Raw genomic sequence first — 20,862 nt, 5'->3', positions numbered from 1 at the left:
AATAACCATAACAATAATAATGATGCAAAAAGGAGAATAATGAGAGGCAAAACAAACCGGGGGGGGGAATGAAGAACCAAAGCAAACAACACATGACACAACCACTTACCATCCACCAACCCAACACCACCAGTCCCTGAGCCACAACCGCCTCACCCACACACCAACTCCCCCGGTTAATATACTGGCCATAGCATCACATGGTATGGAATATCCCATTGGCCAGCTGGGGTCAGCTGTCTTGGCTGTGGCCCCGCCCCTCCCAGCCTCTTGCCCACATGGCAAAGATGGAAAGCTGGAAAGATCCCTAACTACTACAGGCATGTGCTGGTTTTGGCTGAGAAGGGGTTAATTCTCCTCACTGTGGGGGGTCGGCTACCTTTCCAGCTTCCCGCGCTCTGCCCCGTGGGGGGGGGGGGCTGGGAGGGGCAGGGCAATGGTGGGGGCAGCTGACCCCAACTGGCCAATGGCATGTTAATTCCATACCATGTGACACCGTGACCAGTATATTAAGGGAGGGCAGTGTGCGGCTCGGGAGTGGCGCAGTTTCGGGTCGGCGGGTAGTGAGCAGCTGCGTCGCGTGCCGTTTGTTTCAGCGGTTCGTTCCCCTCCCCCCTCCCTCCCCCCCCGGGATTTTGCGCCTCTCGTTGTTCTCCTTTACATTGCATTTCTGTTGTTGTTTCTTTTAATTTTAATTACTAAACTGTTCTTATCCCAACCCACGAGCGTTACCCTTCTGATTCTCTCCCCCATCTACCGGTGGGGGAGTGAGCGAGTGACTGTGTGGGGCTGAGCTGCCGGCTAAACCACTACAACGCGATACTTAGCCGCTACTTAACTACTAAAGCATCAATGTGCCCTAGGCACTTTACCAGCTACAGTGAAGAAAATTAACTCTGTCTCAGCCAAAAGCAGCACAACTTGGCTCACCTCACTAGAATAATCAAACCAGATCAGAAAATAATAAGAATATTTCTGACCTCTTACTTTGGAAGATTTAAATCAATATGTTATAAGCAACACATGCTAAACTTCTTTACCTAGAACTTTAAACTTATTTTAATGGAGATTTTTAGCCCTTATGAAAAATGCCAGCCTGAAAGTTCCCAGACTTGGTGGTCATCTACCTGGACAGACCAGAATATAGTTCAGTTTCCATAGCTATGAGAAATCTACTTTCAGCTGAACAGGACCTCAACCTTATAAAATTACAATGTTTTTATGGTAATTTACAAGCTTACAGTACAAAGATGACCTAGGAGAAATCCAGTCACTTTGAACAGAACCCAAGCAGCTGCTGAACATTACAGAACAAGACTGCAAACACCACCTTTTTCCAGTGGAACCACTCTGCCAGCAAATCTCACATACCAAAAGACACATTTACAAAAAGTGCCATGAAGTGATACTAAATTGTCAGGGACACGGGGTCTACGACACCTACAGACAGGGTCTAACATTGGCTATGTGTAACACAGATTTGTTCTCAGTAGAGAGCCACCATGCTGGTTAGTCATGTAGAGACTTTTTAGTAATATCTCATACACCATTCAAGTGGTCTTCAAGTGTCTCCCATACAAGTCCTGGTTGTATGAGAACCTACAGGCTGACCTAGTTTCTCTCAAATCTGACAGGTAAACAGCATCAAACAGTATGGGCTGCAAGCAAGAAACAGTATCCACCCACACCAGCATTCTACATTTTACTTCAAGTTATGATTTAATAAATTGCGTTGCTTCAGTGCAAATACAAAATCCAAGCTATTTATCTGATTGATAACTTGCATGTTATAAACCCAAAAGTACCTGAAGCACCTTCAGGGAAATTTTTTTAGATATCAATATTTATCATTTTATCTTCATTATTCACACTTTGCCTTGTACCTAAATCTTCACTTGAAATTCAACATAGAATAAAGATCTTTCAATTACCACATTCGCTTGCAGATGAATGGTATGGAACAAGTAATTTCTGAGTTTAGAAGTATAGTAAACAATAAGTTTATGGCCCTTCAAAAAAAGCAGAGACAAGAAAAAGCAGCAGTAAGATGTAATCTACTGTTTTTTAAAAAATGCATTTCTGCAGACAAGAGCAATTAGCACTTGAGTAGCCTGAGAAAGCATAGATGGTTCAGAGATTTTTCTGTACCCTGACAATCCTTCTTCAGTTTCCTGCTCCATCCCAAGGTGCATTTGTTTGTATGCAATAGTATACAAATGTATGTTGCTTACCCCCCTCCATATGCAGCACAGAATAAGGCTACTTCCCTGCTTCTAAAAGGTGCTGTGAAGAGCTCAGTGTTGTCCTATCTACCCTAACCCACTTTGAAAATTAATTTTCAAATAATATTAAAAATAGAGTTCATGCTTCCTTCAGGCTAATGAATGAAATGCTAGACAGTGCAAGGAAGTTATTAAAACATTTATGGGAGAGAAACACCAGTTAAGGAAAGAAAGCTTAGTTAATATCAGGCAACACAAGAAAGACAGAGGTGACAACTCTAGGTCTGCTAAATATAAGAAAACCCAACCCAACAAACCCCCAAAACCAAACAAGTAGTAAACCAAGCATTTTACTTATAAAAAAAAACCCAAACATACTGTAAAACACAGGAACATTATATATAAAGAAAAAGGTTTGCCAATACTTGCACTGAGTAAAACTCTTGAACGCAACTTAAAAGAATTTCTGTATATGGTAATTTAATGTAGGCAATAAATATCACATAAGAACCAATTTACTTCCAAGGCCACAGCACAGCATCAACAAACCCAAATGATGACTACACATCTTATGAGACAAAACCACATCCCAATAATGTAATAATATCAGTATTTCTACATATTTCATCTGCAAATCTACATTATGAATTCTCCTATTATGCAGGTAAGTAAAACACATATTTGATGATTGAATGACTGGCCAAGAGTTATACACAGTGGGATATGTATTGTACCTGCTAGTGCAACTCCCAGCTTTGCTCTGGTCATGCACTTCATAAAGAAAAATATCTTTTCTAAGAGTTTTGAAGTGTACGTGCAAGGAAAAATTTAGTTGTTCAAACAAATACAAGAAGAATATTAGCCTGGCTAAAAGAAATGTATTTAAACGTTCATACTAATAACTGCAGAACAGCTCCTGCACTATTCATCCTTTTAGCCTAGGGAGCACAAAGGACAGAGCTTGACACAAAGCTAAAGGGCAGCCAAACTGAACTAGAGAATCTCTTTTCACAACTGTCCTACTTGGGAACATCATCTACCTCACAGCTCCTGAAGAGACTATAAGATCACCTGTACTTGCCTTTCCATCTCTCTGGCCTATCTGCCAGAAAAAAAAAGTTTCATCTACATGGTACCACCTTGCTAACAGTCTATTCAATGACTTAATTATTAAAAAAAAACCCTCCTCTTAAGTAAGATCTTACCTTAACTACTGAAACCATGCTGGTTTAATCCCTCAACACAGGGATCAGTGAATTATATTTTCAGTGAGAAGGCAGCACAGGGACTAGTAACTTCACGAAAGGAGGAGGAAACCCAGGAGACGGGGGAGAAAGGAAGCAGGTTACTGCTCGGGGTGGCAGGCAAATCCACACTCATCACCTTCCCAGGTGCCTGTACACAACAGGTATAAGGCCCTGGAATTGGAAGGTCAGACAGCTGATGATGTAGACAAAGGTCCTTCTGGGATGGAGGGGTCGTCTAGGCAGCCCACCCCCCGCATCATAACCACTCACGTTAAGAAAAGAAGAAGGGTAGTTGTCATAGGTGACTCCCTTCTGAGGTGAACAGATAGTCCTATATGCCAACTGGATGCAACCCACAGGGAAGTCTGCTGCCTCCTTGGGGCCAGGGTAAGAGATATCACTAGGAAACTCCCTAATCTGGTATGGTCCTCAGACTATTACCCACTATTTGCTCTCCATGTCAGCAGAGAAGAGGTAGCAAGGAGAAGCCCAAAGGCTATCAAAAGGGATTTCAGAACCTTGGGATGGATGGTTGAAGGATCAGGTGCTCAAATAGTAGTTTCTTTGACCCTTTCAGTAGCAGGGAAGAATACTGAATGGAACAGGCAGGCCCAGTTGATCAACAAGTGGCTCCAAGGCTGGTATCATTGACAACTTTGGCTTTTTCCGATCACGGTATGGTCTATTCAACAGCAGATCTGCTGACATTCAGTGGGATGCAGCTTTCTCAGAAAGGGGTTTTTGCTCAAGAGCTAGCAGGGCTGACTGACAGAGCTTTAAGATAGATTGGAAAGGGGCAATACCAGGCTAGTCAGCAACAGGATGGCATGCCAAGGTTTGAGGAGCTGCATGCTAGTGAGACTCTTCAGACTGCTACACGTGGCAATGGGTACAAGGAGCCACACTTGAAGTGTTTTTACACAAATGCGTGCAGCATGAGGACTGAGTAAGAGGAGCTGGAAGCCTTGGCCCAATCCCAGAGATACGACATCATTGGCATAAGTGAAACCTGGTGGGACAAGTCCTGTGACTGGTGTGCCGTGATGGGTGGTTAAAAGCTCTTTAGGAGGGATAGGCAGAGCAGGCGAGACGGGGAGTGGCACTGTACGTAGTGGAGGAGCAGAAATGCACAGAGCTTGCAGTCAGCGATGGCACAGTTGAGAGCCTCTGGTTAAGGATTAAGGGACAGACAAATAAAGCAGATGCTGTTGTGGGAGTCTACTATAGGCCACCCAGCCAGGAGGATGACACCGATGAGCTATTCTTTAAGGAACTAAGGGATGCCTCTAAGTCATCTGCCCTTATCCTTATGGGGGACTTCAACTTGCCAGATGCCAACTGGGAATACCACACGGCTGAAACAAACAGGTCCAGAAGGTTCCTAAACCATCTGGATGACAACTTCTTGGTACAGGTACTAAGGGAATCGACCAGGAAGGGTGCCTTCCTTGACTTGTTGCATATTAACAGAGAGGGCCTCGTGGGTTGAGCGGAGATCAGGGGCTGCCTTGGCCACAGTGACCATGAATCAGTCAAGTTTAAAATCTATGGTGACAGGAAGAAATCTGCTGGCAAGACCTCAGCTCTGGACATGAGGAGAGCAGACTTCAGGTTGCTCAGGGAACTGCTTAGTAAGGTCCCCTGGGAAAAAGCTTTTGAAGGTGCTGGGGTCCATCAGTGCTGGTTGCTTTTTAAGCACCACCTCCTAAAAGCACAGGAGCAGGCAATCCCAAAGTGTAGGAAGTCAAGCAGGCGGGGCAAAATGCTGGCTTGGCTGACCAGGGATATTCTTCTAGAAATAATAAGAAAAAAGAAAGTATATGGCCAGTGGAAGCAAGGTCAGGCAACATGGGAGGACTCTAGGGATGCTGTTTGCCACTGCAGGGAGGAAATATGTGCGGCCAAAGTTCAATTAGAGTTGAAGCTGGCCAGTACCATGAAGCACAATAAGAAGGGCTTTTTTTTTTTTTTATAAAATATATTAATGGCAAAAGACAGGCCAGAAATAACATTGGCCCGTTGCTTGATGAGAACGATCACCTCACAAGCAGGGACATAGACAAGGCAATGCTTTCTTCGCCTTGTCTTCAACACTGATGGTAGGCTCCGGGACCCCCAGAGCCCTGGGCTAGAGAACCATGATTGTGGGAATGATAAACTCCTAATAAACCCTGAACTTGTGCAGGACTTGCTGCTCCAGCTAGATCCGTATAAGTTGATGGGGCCTGATGGGATGCATCCAAGGGTACTTAAAAGAGCTGGCTGATGTCATAGCAAGAACTCTCTCAATGATTTTTCAATGCTCTTGGGAATCTGGAGAGGTCCCAGTTGACTGGAAGCTGGCAAACGTTGTCCCAATCTTCAAGAAGGGCAACAGGGATGACCCTGGTAACTACAGGCCCATCAGTCTCATTTCTGTGCCTGGCAAAATTATGGAGAAGATTATTCTGGGAGTTACTGAGAAACACCTGAAAGACAATGCAGTCATTGGTCCTAGCCAGCAGGGGTTCACGAGGGGAAAGTCCTGCTTAACAAATTTGATTTTCTTCTATGACAAGGTTACCCACCTAGTTGACCAAGGGAAGCCAGCCGATGTGATCTCTTTGGATTTCAGTAAAGCTTTCGATACTGTCTCTGACAGCATCCTCCTGGACAAGATGTCCAGCATACAGCCAGATAAACACGTAATACAATAGGTGAGCGAATGGCTGACAGGTTGGGCTCAAAGGGTAAATGGGGTTATATCGGGCTGGTGGCCAGTCACTAGCAGGATTCTGCAGGGATCCATCTTGGGGCCACTACTTTTTAATCTCTTTGTTAATGACTTGGATGCAGGACTGGAAGGAATACTAATTAAGTTTGCTGATGACACAAAATTGCAAGGAGCTGTTGACACTCTCGAGGGCAGAGAGATCTGGACAGACTGGAAAGCTGGGCAATCACTAACCATATGAAGTTTAACAAGTGCAAGTGCTGGATTTTATACCTGGGTCAATGCAACCCTGGATGTACATACAGCCTGGGAAACAAGAGGCTGGAGAGCAGCTCTGCAGAGAGGGACCTGGGGGTTCTGGTTGACGGCAAGTTGAACATGAGCCAACAGCATGCCCTGGCAACCATATCCTGGGGTGCATCAAGCACTGCATTGCTAGCTAGTAGAGGGAGGTGATCGTCCCACTCTACTCCGCACTGGTGCGGCCTCACCTCGAGTACTGTGTGCAGTTTGGGGCACCACAGTACATTAAGGATATAAAGCTACTAGAGAGTGTCCACAGAAGGGCCACGAAGTTGGTGAAGGGTTTAGAGGAGAAGCCATATGAGGAGTGGCTAAAGTCACTTGGTTTATTCAGCCTGGAGAAGAGGAGACTAAGGGGAGACCTCATCGCGGTCTACAGCTTCCTCACAAGGGGAGGAGGAGGGGAAGGTGCTGATCTCTTCTCTCTGGTGACCAATGATAGGACCTGAGGGAATGGCAGGACGATGCACCAGGGGAGATTTAGGCTGGATATTAGGAAAAGGTTCTTCACCTGGAAGGTGGTGGAATGCTGGAACAGGCTCCCCAGGGAAGTCAGTCACAGCACCAAGCCTGATGATAGTCAAGAAGCACCTGGACAACACCCTCAGAGATATGGTGCAAATTTGGGTTTGTCCTGTGCAGGGACAGGAGCTGGACTCGATGATCCTTGCGGGTCCCTTCCAACTCAGGACATTCTATGATTCTATGAGAAGTATATCTAGTAATCGTTGATATGCGTTTCTGTTGGGGGGGGGGGGGGGGGGGGGGAAATACTTCCTCTGATGAGATTTGTACTCTCCAGGTCCCTTGAACTGGCTATTTAAGAAGTCAACAATTCTAGTACTAGTATGTATATAAAAAAGAACTTGATATTTATCTCAGTGTAAAAAAAGTCTCTGTCATGACTCAAACAGACTTTGCTGCAGGAAAGAATACAGACAGTTCAGGGGAAAGTATATTCCTTGTCTCGAAGAAAAAAAATGTACCAATTTAATTCTACTTGAGAAATGTATAGATCAGAGAGAGGAAGAGACTATAGTGAAAAATTCTCATTCCTTTCGTGCCACTTTTCTAGTAACAGTACTAGAAAAGGTAATCTCAAGGTGATGCTATGGAAATACCAGTTTCTTACTTAAATGAGATCACAGCACTGAAGAATAAGCTGTGATGCTTACAGGCACAGATGGGTATATTGCTCAGAAATATCATTCTCCTTTTTCTGATGCACAGATACTACACTGATGATTTTAAAAGGCAATTCTGTGGACTTCTGTGCTAGATTTTTCCAACAGAAATTATTTTCCAGCCACGCATAGATATTTAATAGCCTCTGCATACTGGTGTGTTTACCTTTACCTGGGAAATATTTTCAAATTATGGACTCATTTGTAAAGGCACATAATTTGTACACTATGAAACCTGCACTTTAGTGATGAAATCCAGAATGATTCTGAAGGTCAAATTATCAGAGACAAACCAGCCAGCCTAACAGCTCACTGCCACTAACAGGGATAGGTTTTACCCCGTACTCTTTTACCACCTAATCATGGCTGTGCAGTTATATTCCCTCCTTTGCACCAGAACTGGCTTATCTTTTCTTGAGTATATTCACTTGACTAAGCCAGCAGAAAACAAAAATCAGAAAATAAGTGAATTTTTCTGCCAGAGCTAGCAGGAAGACAAGGGGAAGGAGAGCAAGCAACAAACCATCCCTTTAGAAAAAAAAAAACAACTGATGAAAAGCTATCTGCTGTTTCGTCTCATGGAATGCATGCTATTAAGTAATAAATACTACTGCACAAAGTTATATTGAAGATGGAATGCATGCCCTTTATCAATAACTGGCCACTCATTTTTGTTTGGTTTGCTCTCAGTAAATGTTCTTTGTAAACATATATCCTGCAATGTCAGAAGGAAATTAATTTCACTCAAACGATAATGCCTGAAATAATAATACCCTTAACCGTAACTGTACATTATCATTTTAGGTGTTATTGAACTGATTCATGATAAAGAATGCCTAGCTTACATGAAGCTAACCAGCTCTTACTTAGCAGCTGTGGATATGGCAGATTCTTACTTCAAAAGTTTTTCCACAGCAGCTTGCTATTAGAAGTCACTTTAGTTTATTACTGACACATTTCCTCTTATTCAGAGTCCAACAGACCACTACTTTTCCCTTACAACTGTATCACCTTCTTATGCCAGTTCTAGCAATTGTTTAAATGAAAAAAAAAAAAAAATATCTAGAACCCTGTCTTTTAATGCCATTTTAGCACTGAAAGAAAACAGGTTGAATAACCTACTTCCTCACATCACTAGCCACTCATTCGCAAGCTGTAATTTAAAAAAAAAACCAAAACACCCATACCTACATTTTTGCAGAAAATTAACATCAGTATGGTCTTTAAGCTTTTGTGAATATGTAAATGGAGAGTTAAACTGCACTGCTGCATAGGAGTTACTTGTTCAGAATACATAGCTAACTACAGAAATCCTTCCAGAGCATCTACTATCTTACAGCCCCAGCGTCACAGAAGTCAGTATTTTCATCTAAATCTGAATACATTTTCATATTTATACAGAACTAAAGACTAATAGTGGCTCGTACTTACATAAACAATTATTTCCATCACCAGTGGATTATATTATCTCACATTTACCCAACGTAACTGAGCATAGATGGAATAAATCAGATGTGTGAGAGAGGTAATGACAAACGTATATAACTGAGGCTAATAAAATTATGGAAAACAGTTGACTTTTTAATGTAAACACTCAGGCAAGCCCATGAAGAACTCTGAATCAAACACTTGATAGACTATGTGTCTAAGGTTGGGAAAGGACAGAAGCAGCACATGACCTGGGTACCGACAAGTTGACTGTGGTGCACAAGTCTACTTCCTAATACAGGCAAAACTTTTGACAAAGACCGAAGTTATGTCCTCTTCTGACAGAGAGCCACATAACTCTGAAGACGTGAATATGTGACTCTGGCTGCTTCTAAAACTTCACCAAAAACCTTTGTAGGTGTATCTGCATGTTGGTCATGCTTTTTTTCTACTCCAATCACCTTCCTTTCCATTAAAAGCCAACGTGCTTAATTTGGCAAACTCACCAGTGACGTTCTAGCACAAACACCATATAGGGACATGCCCAACAACAAAATGTCTAAGTGACTAAAAAATAATCAATCCAAATAATTAGACCTCTATCACCAGAAAACCTAATCTGCATCTAGACGAACACAGAACTACCAGTGCTTTCTGCACTTCCCAACTGCTGTCTTTCGGACTTGTTCATCTCCCCAAGATACCATACATTCTTTTTTATTTTCTTACAAGTGTCACACATAGCCATGCACTTAAAACAAAAGAAGTGTGACCAGCACTATTTAACTCAAGACAGTTGACTCCGCTCTGTGTGGATGTGTGTGCATGATGCTCGAGAGCCACCCCCACATGGATACTGTGTAGTTTATATAATGTCCCTTTGAAAATGCTGCCCTAAAGCTGACTCACTGGCATACGACTCCACCTACATTTCTGGGAGTGGAGCTGGCTCTTTATCAGATGATTCACAACTCAGGCCCAGTAGTGATCCTAAAGAATAGGACCCTTCGCAACACACATGGTAAGAGAATTGGTAAAAGAATTTCAGCATGAAACAAAAGGATTAAACTAATGCTGTATTTCAACTGGCTTTGCATTAACAAATGAAGGTTAAAAATAGGCTGCTCCTAATGAGCGCTGAACAGGCTGCATATACAAATTATCCAAGACAATAAAAAATTACAAGTATGTGTGTTAAAACAAAGGTTTGCAAAGCATCTTTTGCAGCCTTGAAAAGCAGTATTTTTCATCATAAATAAGCAAGGCTTTACATTTAAATACAGATTTTTTGCATTGTAATGCTTAATGCACATATTCCACCTCTTTTAAATGAAAGGTAACTACCAGCTATAGGTTAGTTCACAAGCCTGCACACAGGCCTCCAGAAACATTCACCAGCTGCACTGGACTGTAAGCCAAACCCTAATCTCTAATAATTTTCTTGTCCACAAGCTACTAAGATTATTCATATGTTGTTTTAATAATTAAGTCATAGTATAAAATCTAAATATTGCAACATGAACTTTCAGTAAATATGTTACTGAAAAATAAATGGTATCATTACACTAAAGACAAAATTACATTGCATTCAAATTATGAAAATTTTAGTAGCAGTAAGATACCAACTACCGTCAGGCTGTTTTTGACACCAAACTCTTGATCCTTTTTTGACCAGTAATAAGAAGGTGCCAATTGATTTCAGCATCCACTAGATTGCTAACAATCGGTACTGTAGTCTTTACATGTCCCAAGTGCTCTTAAAGAAGAGAGCACTCATGACACTGGTCTGTCATAACCTAATTAGGACTCAGTAAACAACAGGTATAGCTTCACTGGAAACAACCTACTACATTCTCACCAAGAAAGCTCACCCATGCCACTGAACAATACTCAAGAGCACAGATAACTCAAGATGGCTAACCTTTTGATTTTGTATCTTTATAAATCCTAACACTCTCCTTAGTTGAGCTTTCCTAAAAAACTAATGCAACAAAAAAAGTTAAATTCTTGTAGGATGCCACAGCCATAGACCAACGTCCGTGGACGCTGGTAGAATTAGAGGGACTGTGGCACAGCCTGTTATGGAAGGAGAATGAAGCCTGGTAAAGAAAAATGACAGTGCAGGAGATGGTTAATTTAGAATAAGCTTTTGACAAACAACAGATGAAAAAATAGTATTAAGTAAACACAGGTTGGTTCTACAAATGAACAAAAGCTACTCTGGGTATTTCAATAAACAGAATTGACCAGGGCAAAAGCCAGTTACATAGGCATTATTCATAATGCCTCTAACACGGGTTTTACTATCAGATACTTCCTACAGTATTTACTCCCAGTTGGCAGAGGTGAAGAAATTTGACCTCTACTTTCAGAGGATAACAGGCATTTCTTTCCCACAACATACAGAAAACTTTGCATATATTTGACTACAGAAATTAAACAGCAGCATGTAAGAGGATACCAAGTCACCAGCTATAAAAAGAGCAAAAGAAAATTAAAAGGTAGTTTTCATCAGTACCATGCAAGTACTGATGGGGGGGGAACCCCAAACCCAAAACCCCCAAAAAAACTTACCCCAAAATTATTTGCTGCATTATTGTTCTTGATTTAGGAAAAAGAGGCTCAGCTGGCAGAGCTTAAGAATAAAACTAATGGCTAGCAACAGGAGACTTAATGTATATACCTTCCTCAGCAAAAGGGAAGACAGAAGAAAAAAGAGCATCATCGAATCTAAGAATCGTTACGGTTAGAAGAGACCCTTAAGATCATCGAGTCCAACCGCTAACCTATCACTGCCAAGTCCACCACTAAGCCATATCCTCAAGCACTACGTCTACCCTTCTTTTAAATACCTCCAAGGACGGAGACTCAGCCACCTCCCTGGGCAGCCTGTTCCAATGCCTGACAACCCTTTCGGTGAAGAAGTTTTTCCTAATATTCAAACTAAACTTCCCCGGCGCAGCTTGAAGCCATTTCCTCTTGTCCTATCGCTTGTTACTAGGGAGAAGAGACCGACCCCCGCCTCGCTACAAGTTCCTTTCAGGTAGTTGTAGAGAGCGATAAGGTCTCCCCTCAGCCTCCTCTTCTCCAGACTTGTTAAACAACCCCAGCTCCCTCAGCCACTCCTCATAAGACTTTTTCTCTAGACCCTTCACCAAATTTGTTGCCCTTCTTTGGACACACTCCAGCACCTCGATGTCCTTCTTGTAGTGAGGGGCCCAAACCTGCACACAGTACTCGAGGTGTGGCCTCACCAGTGCCGAGTACAGGGGCACTATCACTTCCCTGGTCCTGCTGGCCACACTATTCCTGATACAAGCCAGGATGCCATTGGCCACCTGGGCACACTGCTGGCTCATGTTCAGCTGGCTGTCAACCAACACCCCCAGGTCCTTTTCCTCCAGGCAGCTCTCCAGCCACTCCTCCCCAAGCCTGTACCGTTGCATGGGGTTGTTGTGACCCAAGTGCAGGACCCGGTACTTAGCCTTGTTGAATCTCATACCATTGGCTCCGGCCCAACAATCCAGACTGTCAAGTCTGAAGCATTAATTCAACCCCATTCTGTTCATTCAACACAGTATTATTATTGCCATAGCTTGATGAGTTCCATACAGACAAACAGTAAAACCCACTACAGGTGTTAAAGTGGAAAAACCATTTTGATCTTGTAAAACAAAAAAGGGAACTCAAGTGTTTGTTGTCAAACCAACTTTAAATTGAGGTAAGGTCTATAACTGCATAAGCTCTCAATAATTAGCTAACTCTGGCAATATACTCACTAAATTTCCCTAGCTTAGTTTTATTGTATTCAACATTTTCTGTATTTTCTTTATTACAGAGCCTGTGAAGTGCCTTTAAGATGACTTATTAATATCAGTAACTGTAATAATGGACAATAAAGCTTCACCTTAAAGGATTTTTTAAAACAATATTCAAAGAAATGCTTTTTTTAATAGCTCCTCACAGATTCTACACAGTGCTGACTAAAAGGTATTATCAGATCTGGAGGAACCATACCTATTGGCAACTCAAATTGTATTTTTCAGTAATTCAGCTCATGGGCACTGCTACTCACAAGCCCATTCTTTCCCACAATGACAACTTCAGTTTCAAAAGATGTCTTATTAAACATGATGAAGCCTCAGGCTACCAGCATTTCATCCAACTTACTTCATGAGGAGACAGCCTCTAAACCCCCCTTACCTTACATTCTATTTCCAACCACAACCACAAGGAATTAGCAGACAGCTTCCTGACCTACTGTTTACCAACCTTTTCCCCAAAAATTTTTATTTTGCCAGATTACTTAGAACTCTCTCTCCAGCAAGAGCTGGCATTCCCAGAGAACAAGAACTGGGACAGTGAGCTGAGGAATCAGGAGATTATCAGCTGATGAGAAAGCCACAGTACAAGAGAACAGTACTGTCTTAACCTTACCTGGCTATCACGTTAAGTTGCTCCTTTTCACTTCAGAAAGTTTGACAATACTATTGAAGCATACAGTACCAACCTCAAACTGGTATAATGGAAATGTAAAACTCCCAATGAAAAGCAAATTACTGAAATGGTAATAACTGCATTATCAGACAGACAACTGGTATTGTCTGGCTCTTAGTTATTCCCAGCTCTGCTACTGCGAGTCACTTGGTCTCTACCCATTTTGGATGAATGAAAGTGAAATCTGCCTTCTCTAAAGTAAGTCTTGAAAGACTAATGACCAAGCACTGTGAAGCAAGATATTACAGCAGAAACATAGCAGGAACCCCACTTATCCAGTCATGGTCTGGCTCTTCCTGCTCATTTCCAGGAAATTTTGAAGCATCAAAGCAGAAGAGAATTGTGCAAGACACTACAGAAGTCTCACTATAAAGTCAAATCCATGATTCACATAGCTTTTAACAAAAATGCTAGCTTGAAAGAGCCTTAAATACTTGCATTTAACTAAAACTTGACTACCTGTTTTGTTTATGATTAAAAAGCTGTCAGGCATGATATGGCTGAAGCCTGTACACTGTTCTGCTGCTTAAATCAATTTCTGAGCATTCAAGAGACAGACTACATGGTCAAATTTATATAAAACCCGAAATACCTTCTTAAATAAAAAGGGACAGTAGGTCAGATCATTCTGAATCTAAAGCTGACTCACCACACAACCACGGACATGTTACTTGTCCTCCTTGTGCATTCAGTAATACATCTGCAATGCTGTAACAGCAATACCTCAGTGACTGATCCACATCTCATTTTCAGTCCCAAATGAGTAATCGATGTGTGCCCCAACTACAGAAAGTAAGTCATACCTGTGAATAAATCGCTATACTATACAGGCTCTATTCATGCTGATCAGACATGTGAAGAGGAAACACTAACAAGTGGGAATAGGCAACCACAAATTTAAATTCTAACCCTTAGCAGTAACACTGAATAAGTGACATGGTATCAGTCACTCCAGTCTAGCTCAGAGATGTACTCTGTTATGATAAAGCAACTGCAGAGGCTTGTATTTACACTATATGCACATTTTCATTTACAGTCTCTTTCATCCAGTCTTCTTTTTGCTCAAAATTGCATGTTTGTAGATGTTGCATTCTAGACCTCAAGTCACAGACTCAGAACTGCATTATGCATTAAAAACCTAGAACAAAGGTGTGACAGAAAGACAACACAAATCACCATGAAAATCATGCTAAGTTCCCTGCAATAATATTTGCTGCCACAGATTCTGCTGTCATAACATTTCAGCTACTCCTGAGTTACAGTGCTCAAGTTAAAGGCACTAGTGCCAGTCCTCTGCTGAACTTCAATTCACATACTGGAAAACCTAGATAAAAGTGGTTTCCTTGCCACGTAAGCCTCAGGTTCTCTTAGAGCTGTAACTGTGCAGTGACGTACAGTGTACTACACAACTTTATACCAGAGCTCTTTCCCAGCATTACACCTGTCTCCCACTGCTGCTTCATTTTTGGTTCCCCATTGCTACTGATAATGTTCAAGCCAGCAAAGATTTTCAAGTCTTGGTACTTCTTTTCCAGAGTGCTTGTTCTCTGGTGCAAGTTATACATTTGCAACTATGGTATTTAAATCTTTCACTCTGATCTAGTGTGTTATTAAATCTGCTGCTCAGTTTCTGTCAATGTCTACAGTTTTCTAAGTCATTTAGTCAAGTACAGTTAAAAACACAGAAGCTGAGACTGACCATAGACCCAATTCTGTCAAAAAGTACCTTCAACACACTAACTTTGAAATGTTATAGAAAATAAAATACAGGTTGTTTGAAACTATTTACTCATGTTAAAGCTTTGGAAACTTCAAATATCTAGTGGTGACATTTCAGTCAGAGAGTAACAAGACAGTTGCGAATGCTCAGTCTAAAGTCCCTTTCACAGTGTGGTACGTAGCAACTCCCATCTCATTAACAGATGTTTAAGTGAGATATTGATATACAGGTGGGTCATAGATAACACATACATCCTTGGTGGAGCAGGGAGTTGATGTGATAATATACAAGAGATAGCAAAGAAAGTGAACAAAATCAAGGCAAGGCAAAGAAGCCTGCATTTTAAAGATAAATACACATCAAGAAGATGAGGGGTCAAGACAACCAAGGCAATTATTTCTCATTGCTCTGATCAAGTTACACCAACTTATCTCCCTAATGCTTAGTGTTCAAAACCCTTTGTGATACTCTATATTTACTCTTTGTTCATCCAATCTTATCTTACGTCATTAATCCCCACCTCCTCCACACTGCTGCCAGCGTGATCTGCCGATTTGTCAAACTCACACAAACATCCTTCCTACCTCTCTCTCATCAGTTAGATCAGTGCTTGGTTTGTGTGTGTTGTGACCGCTCCATATGAACCGTTCTCAACTGCCTTGTGGGTGGCTTCAGGTTCCTTCCCTTTTCCCCACCCTCCCACAGTACCCAGTTTAATGTATCCACTCATTTCCCAACTTGTTTCTGCACTTCAATTTCTACCAGGCAGGCAGCCTTCGTGCACTTATCAAGTGCAAGCATAGATAGCCAGGCTGTACTGCAATACACATCACATGCTTGAATGTGTAAGAACACAGTCCTTTCCTCTTTCTGATTTCTCAGGAATTTCTCATCACACCTCTTCATGATGCCAACTAACAATTAGGCTGAAGAGTAAACAGGAATAGCCGACACATTATAATTAAAAATTCAAGTGTTTAAAAATGAGTCAGAACCACTATCCTCATACTTGAGCATAAATACCAGCTGCCCACCCACATACCACCTTCCCTCCTCCTAATCCCCTAGACAAAACACCAGCATTACTGGTATAACCAGAACCACTGAAAGCAGTATTTTATTAGCTTTCAGTAGCCACATAACCACCCCCTTTGGAGCTTCTTTTGCCAGCACCAGATTCCTCTAGATCCCCAGATGTAAAAAATACTCAGAAAATTATTCTTAATGATTTCTGTTGGACAACTGAGTTCTCCATACTTCATCTCACTGCTTCTGTGTTGTACACATGAGAGGAACGTTTGGGTTTAGCAAACACATAACAAGTACTGAGAAGACTAAGTTGCTTATTACAAACCTATTCACTCTGCAAAGGCAATGTTTTCCTCCTCCAGGGCAACAGGAGAAGCTGCACTGTTGCAACTGCCTGACTTTCAGCTCTTATGTCACAGAAACAGCAATTACAGGTGTTAACTAGGGCAGGAGGAGAACCACAAGATTAAAACCTCAGAGCACCATACCCAGTTTCCACCTCAAGGTCAAACATTAAGTTTTTTATTAGACTTAAGCAACATAAGATACTTGAAGAAAAACATTTAAAATGTAACATTTGTTGGCTGTTCTAAGGGGAGAGCTATTACTGTTTGTACTTAAAAATTTTAGCTTGAAAACAGGAAAAAGGCTAGTGCTTGCCTATAAGTGAAACTATTATTTGGTCTGATGCTTGACAAGTACCAGAGAAGACTTAAAACCAAATAAAGTCTTTGGGGGTGGAATTAAGAGAAATTTTACAGTTTTAAAGAGATGCTAAAGGGTTCAAAGATTTGCTACTCATTCATTTTTAAAAAGCTAGAATTACTTGCCAGTAAAAAAACAACCAAAACCAAACAAGATTTACACTTATGACATAGCACCTCTACACACAAGTTTTTTCAGCCTTCGAAGTGCTGTTAGGTGCTTTGTACTAGTTTAAAGTATGTAACTAGTTACAAACAAGACTTTGTGTAACTAACTTATTGCAGTTATGGATTCATAAAGGTACCTACAAACTTTAATACAAGTAGTCTAGTTCCACTATTAACAACCTAATACAATTAGATGCTACTTAACAAAGGTGGAAACTTTCCCTACCAGCTACACAATGTAAAACAACAACAAACCAAAAAACCCCAAAACACAAACCAAAAAACCCCAAAACACAAACCAAAAAACCCCAAAACACAAACCAAAAAACCCCAAAACACAAACCAAAAAACCCCAAAACACAAACCAAAAAACCCCAAAACACAAACCAAAAAACCCCAAAACACAAACCAAAAAACCCCAAAACACAAACCAAAAAACCCCAAAACACAAACCAAAAAACCCCAAAACACAAACCAAAAAACCCCACCAAGTCTTTCAAAAAGTGACCTTTTAAGTAGTTGTCCAATAACCTCAAGGCAAAGAAAGTACAATGCTGGAATTGAGGAAGTAGTTAAAATATTACAAGTCTGCTCAAACTGCTACTTGTTGTTTTTAAAAAGGAAAAAGGCACAGTTAAATTTTATATTCTCAGATAGCTGTGTCGCTGAAAGCCACATCTGCAACCCATTCAATGTTAGGAGCTCAAGGGGAACTCAGGCTAGATAAGCGTTGAACTTGAACTTTTTTTCCACATAAAATATATATTCCCACATCATCCAAGGTAAACAAAGACGCAAAAAAACCTAGAGAAGCACAAACCCGCAGCAGTTACACGCCTTGTTTTTCAAAGGGTTTTTCTCCAAACAGTTAAGACGATCCCACAACACAGTATAGAAGTCGTAGGAAACACAAGATGTACAGAAGTTGCTTCCAGGAGCTGCGGCAAGGTTTTCATCCGCTAACTCCGTACAAGGTTAGGACAAAAAACGCGGCGGCAAGGCTGAACTCCTGCGTTTCAGGCACCATGTCGGGCCCCGATAGAGATCACCCCTCACCGAGACGGTCAGCGCTCAGAGCCACCCACCGTTTCCTGAAACTCCTCGGCCGCCGCAGAGGATGGCCGGCGCGGGCAGGGACGCCTCCGCAACCCTGGATGGGACCAGGCCCACCGAGACGCCGTAGGACCGTGCCCGCCCGCTCCGGAACATCGCCGGCCCCGGGGGGAGGGGGACGACAGTACCCGTCCCTCCATAGCGCCCCGCCATCTCCCGCCCACGCGCAGCTGGGCTAACGGCAACGGTTCCGCCGCCCGCCCGGCACCCCCGCGGCTACGACGAGGCGGCGCGGCCCAGCCACTCACCTGAAGAACGCAGGGCCCCTCCTGGCCTCCCCGCCGAAGAGCAGCAGCTAGGACACGGGTGGCCGGGAAGAACCAGATCTCAGCCACGCCACCGCCCCCAACACCAGAGAAAACACCACCGGAAGCCGCAGAGCGGCCGCTGCATGGCGTCACTTCCCCCCTCCACCGCCGCCAGAGCAGCCGAGCGCCGCGCAGAACGGCCCATGCCCGCCAGCGCCACCCCGCGGCGCAGAGCGGCGCCGGGGGCAGGGCCAGGGCCGGCAGGCTCCGCCCCCTTCTTCTCCCTCCGCCCCCGTGGCGCCCTGAGGAGAGCGGCCGGTGGGCGGGCGAGCTGTCACACGCAGCCTGACACCTGCAGGCGTGCTTACCAGTGACACGCACACCTCTCCCCGCCGACACCCACAGGAGAGGCCCCTGAGCAGCCCCAGACCCAGTGAAGCCCCTGCAGGGCATCACCTGAGGGGACACACCTAGCCTCGGTCAGACTGCGGCATGTCAAGGTGCAGGTGCCCATGGCAGCGGGGCAGAGGTGTGGGTGGCCGACACGGCATGAGGGGCACGGTGGTAGGCAGTCGCCACCAGAGCCAGTTCACGCTGGCTGGAGCTGTGGGTCACCCATTACAGAGGAAAGCTGAGGCAGCCAACAGCTGGTAAATCAGCCAGGAGGGAGACCTGTCTGCGGGCTAATGGTACACCGTTTGCTTTGGTTTCCCAGCAGCGAAGCAGAAGCATGCAAACCAAGCACTGCAGTTGGAGCTGACTCACAGGAGGAAAAGAGCAGATGAGGAAGTAGAAGGAAACCAGGAAACGAGAAGAAAGAAATGTGTTTCCCTGGCGCAGGGGCTGGATGACGAGGAGACCCAAGCTTGGGAGAGGCAAAGGCAGCAGGAGCCCAGCACTGCAAGCACCTCTCACCAGTCTCTTGGCCAATGCTCGTTCTCTCTCCAACGCTGATCCTGGTGATCCTGCCTCTGCACTCTCTGAGGTCAGAGACCTGGGGGCTGGGTGGGGGAGGCATGATGTGCAATTAGGGCAACATTATAATGCATACATTAAACATCATTCTGATGTTTCTTAAGCAGAGTATTTAACTTTGCAGCCCTGGGGTATATATGCTGCACAACTGCACAATTCATTGTAGGTAGTGCTCTACAACTTGAAAACATGTGGCAGCAATCATTTCAGTATAGTCCCTAAATCCTGATCAGGGCTTACAAATACCTGGGAAATCCAAGTGTTAAACATGCATCATACAGCAGAGGCACCCTTGGAGGATCCTGCTCCTCCATAGCCACCGCTCATGGCACAGAATCAGTTATAGGGTTGGTAGTATAGAAACATGTGTATGCATCTACCCCCACCCCCACCCAAATCATGTACATGGACTTGGGAAACAAAGACAGATATCACATACTACCTCAGGAGCATTTATCACATTGAGGAGAAATAAGAATAAGAGAGAGATTCAGGTAGAAGTAGAGCTACATCTTCAGGAATTTCTTATTCTCTTTTAAAACAGTACTTTGCAAGATATTTCTCACCAAGCATGTAAAAAACTTCCTTTGCAAGAGCACCAGCCACCTTGGTGCATCCAATATTGGTGGTGTCAGCATAAGAGGGAACAAGCAGGGCGCTAACGAAATCCGTACTTAGGAAAAGATAAAACCTGCCCCGCATGGGGCTGCAGGGGGCTCTAATCCAGAGTCTGCTCTGATTTCCTACACAGTTCTAGCCTTGCCCTGCCAACAACTAAAATCAACCTCCACAACCTGGCCAGCTACTTCTGTGAAAATAATCCAGAATCTGTATTTACAGGGAAGGATGTGCTTTGGAGGTATGACTCTGAAAGACACCCAGAGGATGGCACACTGTTGCACAGGTGTTAGGACACAGCAGCAAGGAACAGGCAATGCAGTTTTGGATGGCATACAGAAAAGCATAACAACACAGGCAAGGGCAGTGAGCATCTGCCTCACATTTGCAAGAAGAGTGGTAAATAGAAAGGAGCTCAAAGAGCCATGGCTGAAGGAATTGGCAGCCTGGAGGCATTATGAAAGAAAAAAGGAATTCTGACTATCATAGGTACAACGGAATTAGTAAACTAAGCAGGGAGACATTAGTGATCTGTAAATATTTGAGTGAAGTGGCATGAAGGGAGAAGACTGGTGATACATTAATGATTTTAATGGGGTGAAATTAAGGAAGGGCATGTTTAAGCTGAGAACCAGGGAGGAAAGCTTTTGAATGGAGAACCATAGGCTGGAAAATTTTCTCCCTAAGGGAAGT

At 43.2% G+C, this 20,862-nt stretch overlaps 1 protein-coding gene across 4 annotated transcripts in view; it reads right to left on the bottom strand.

Annotated features, from left to right (window-relative positions):
• LOC135310870 (protein ARK2N-like) overlaps positions 1-18,691 on the bottom strand; it is a 62,883-nt gene extending 44,192 nt beyond the window's left edge. For all 4 annotated transcript variants that reach the window (XR_010370830.1, XM_064439945.1, XM_064439942.1 and 1 more), the window contains exon 1: positions 18,577-18,691. The gene's annotated coding sequence lies outside the window, so the exon portion shown is untranslated. The remainder of the gene's footprint in view (positions 1-18,576) is intronic.
• Positions 18,692-20,862: the final 2,171 nt, after the last annotated feature.

Source organism: Phalacrocorax carbo, assembly GCF_963921805.1.
Source record: "Phalacrocorax carbo chromosome W unlocalized genomic scaffold, bPhaCar2.1 SUPER_W_unloc_4, whole genome shotgun sequence".
In the NCBI taxonomy this organism is placed as follows: Eukaryota; Metazoa; Chordata; class Aves; order Suliformes; family Phalacrocoracidae; genus Phalacrocorax; species Phalacrocorax carbo.
This window is presented reverse-complemented; position numbering and strand designations above follow the sequence as displayed.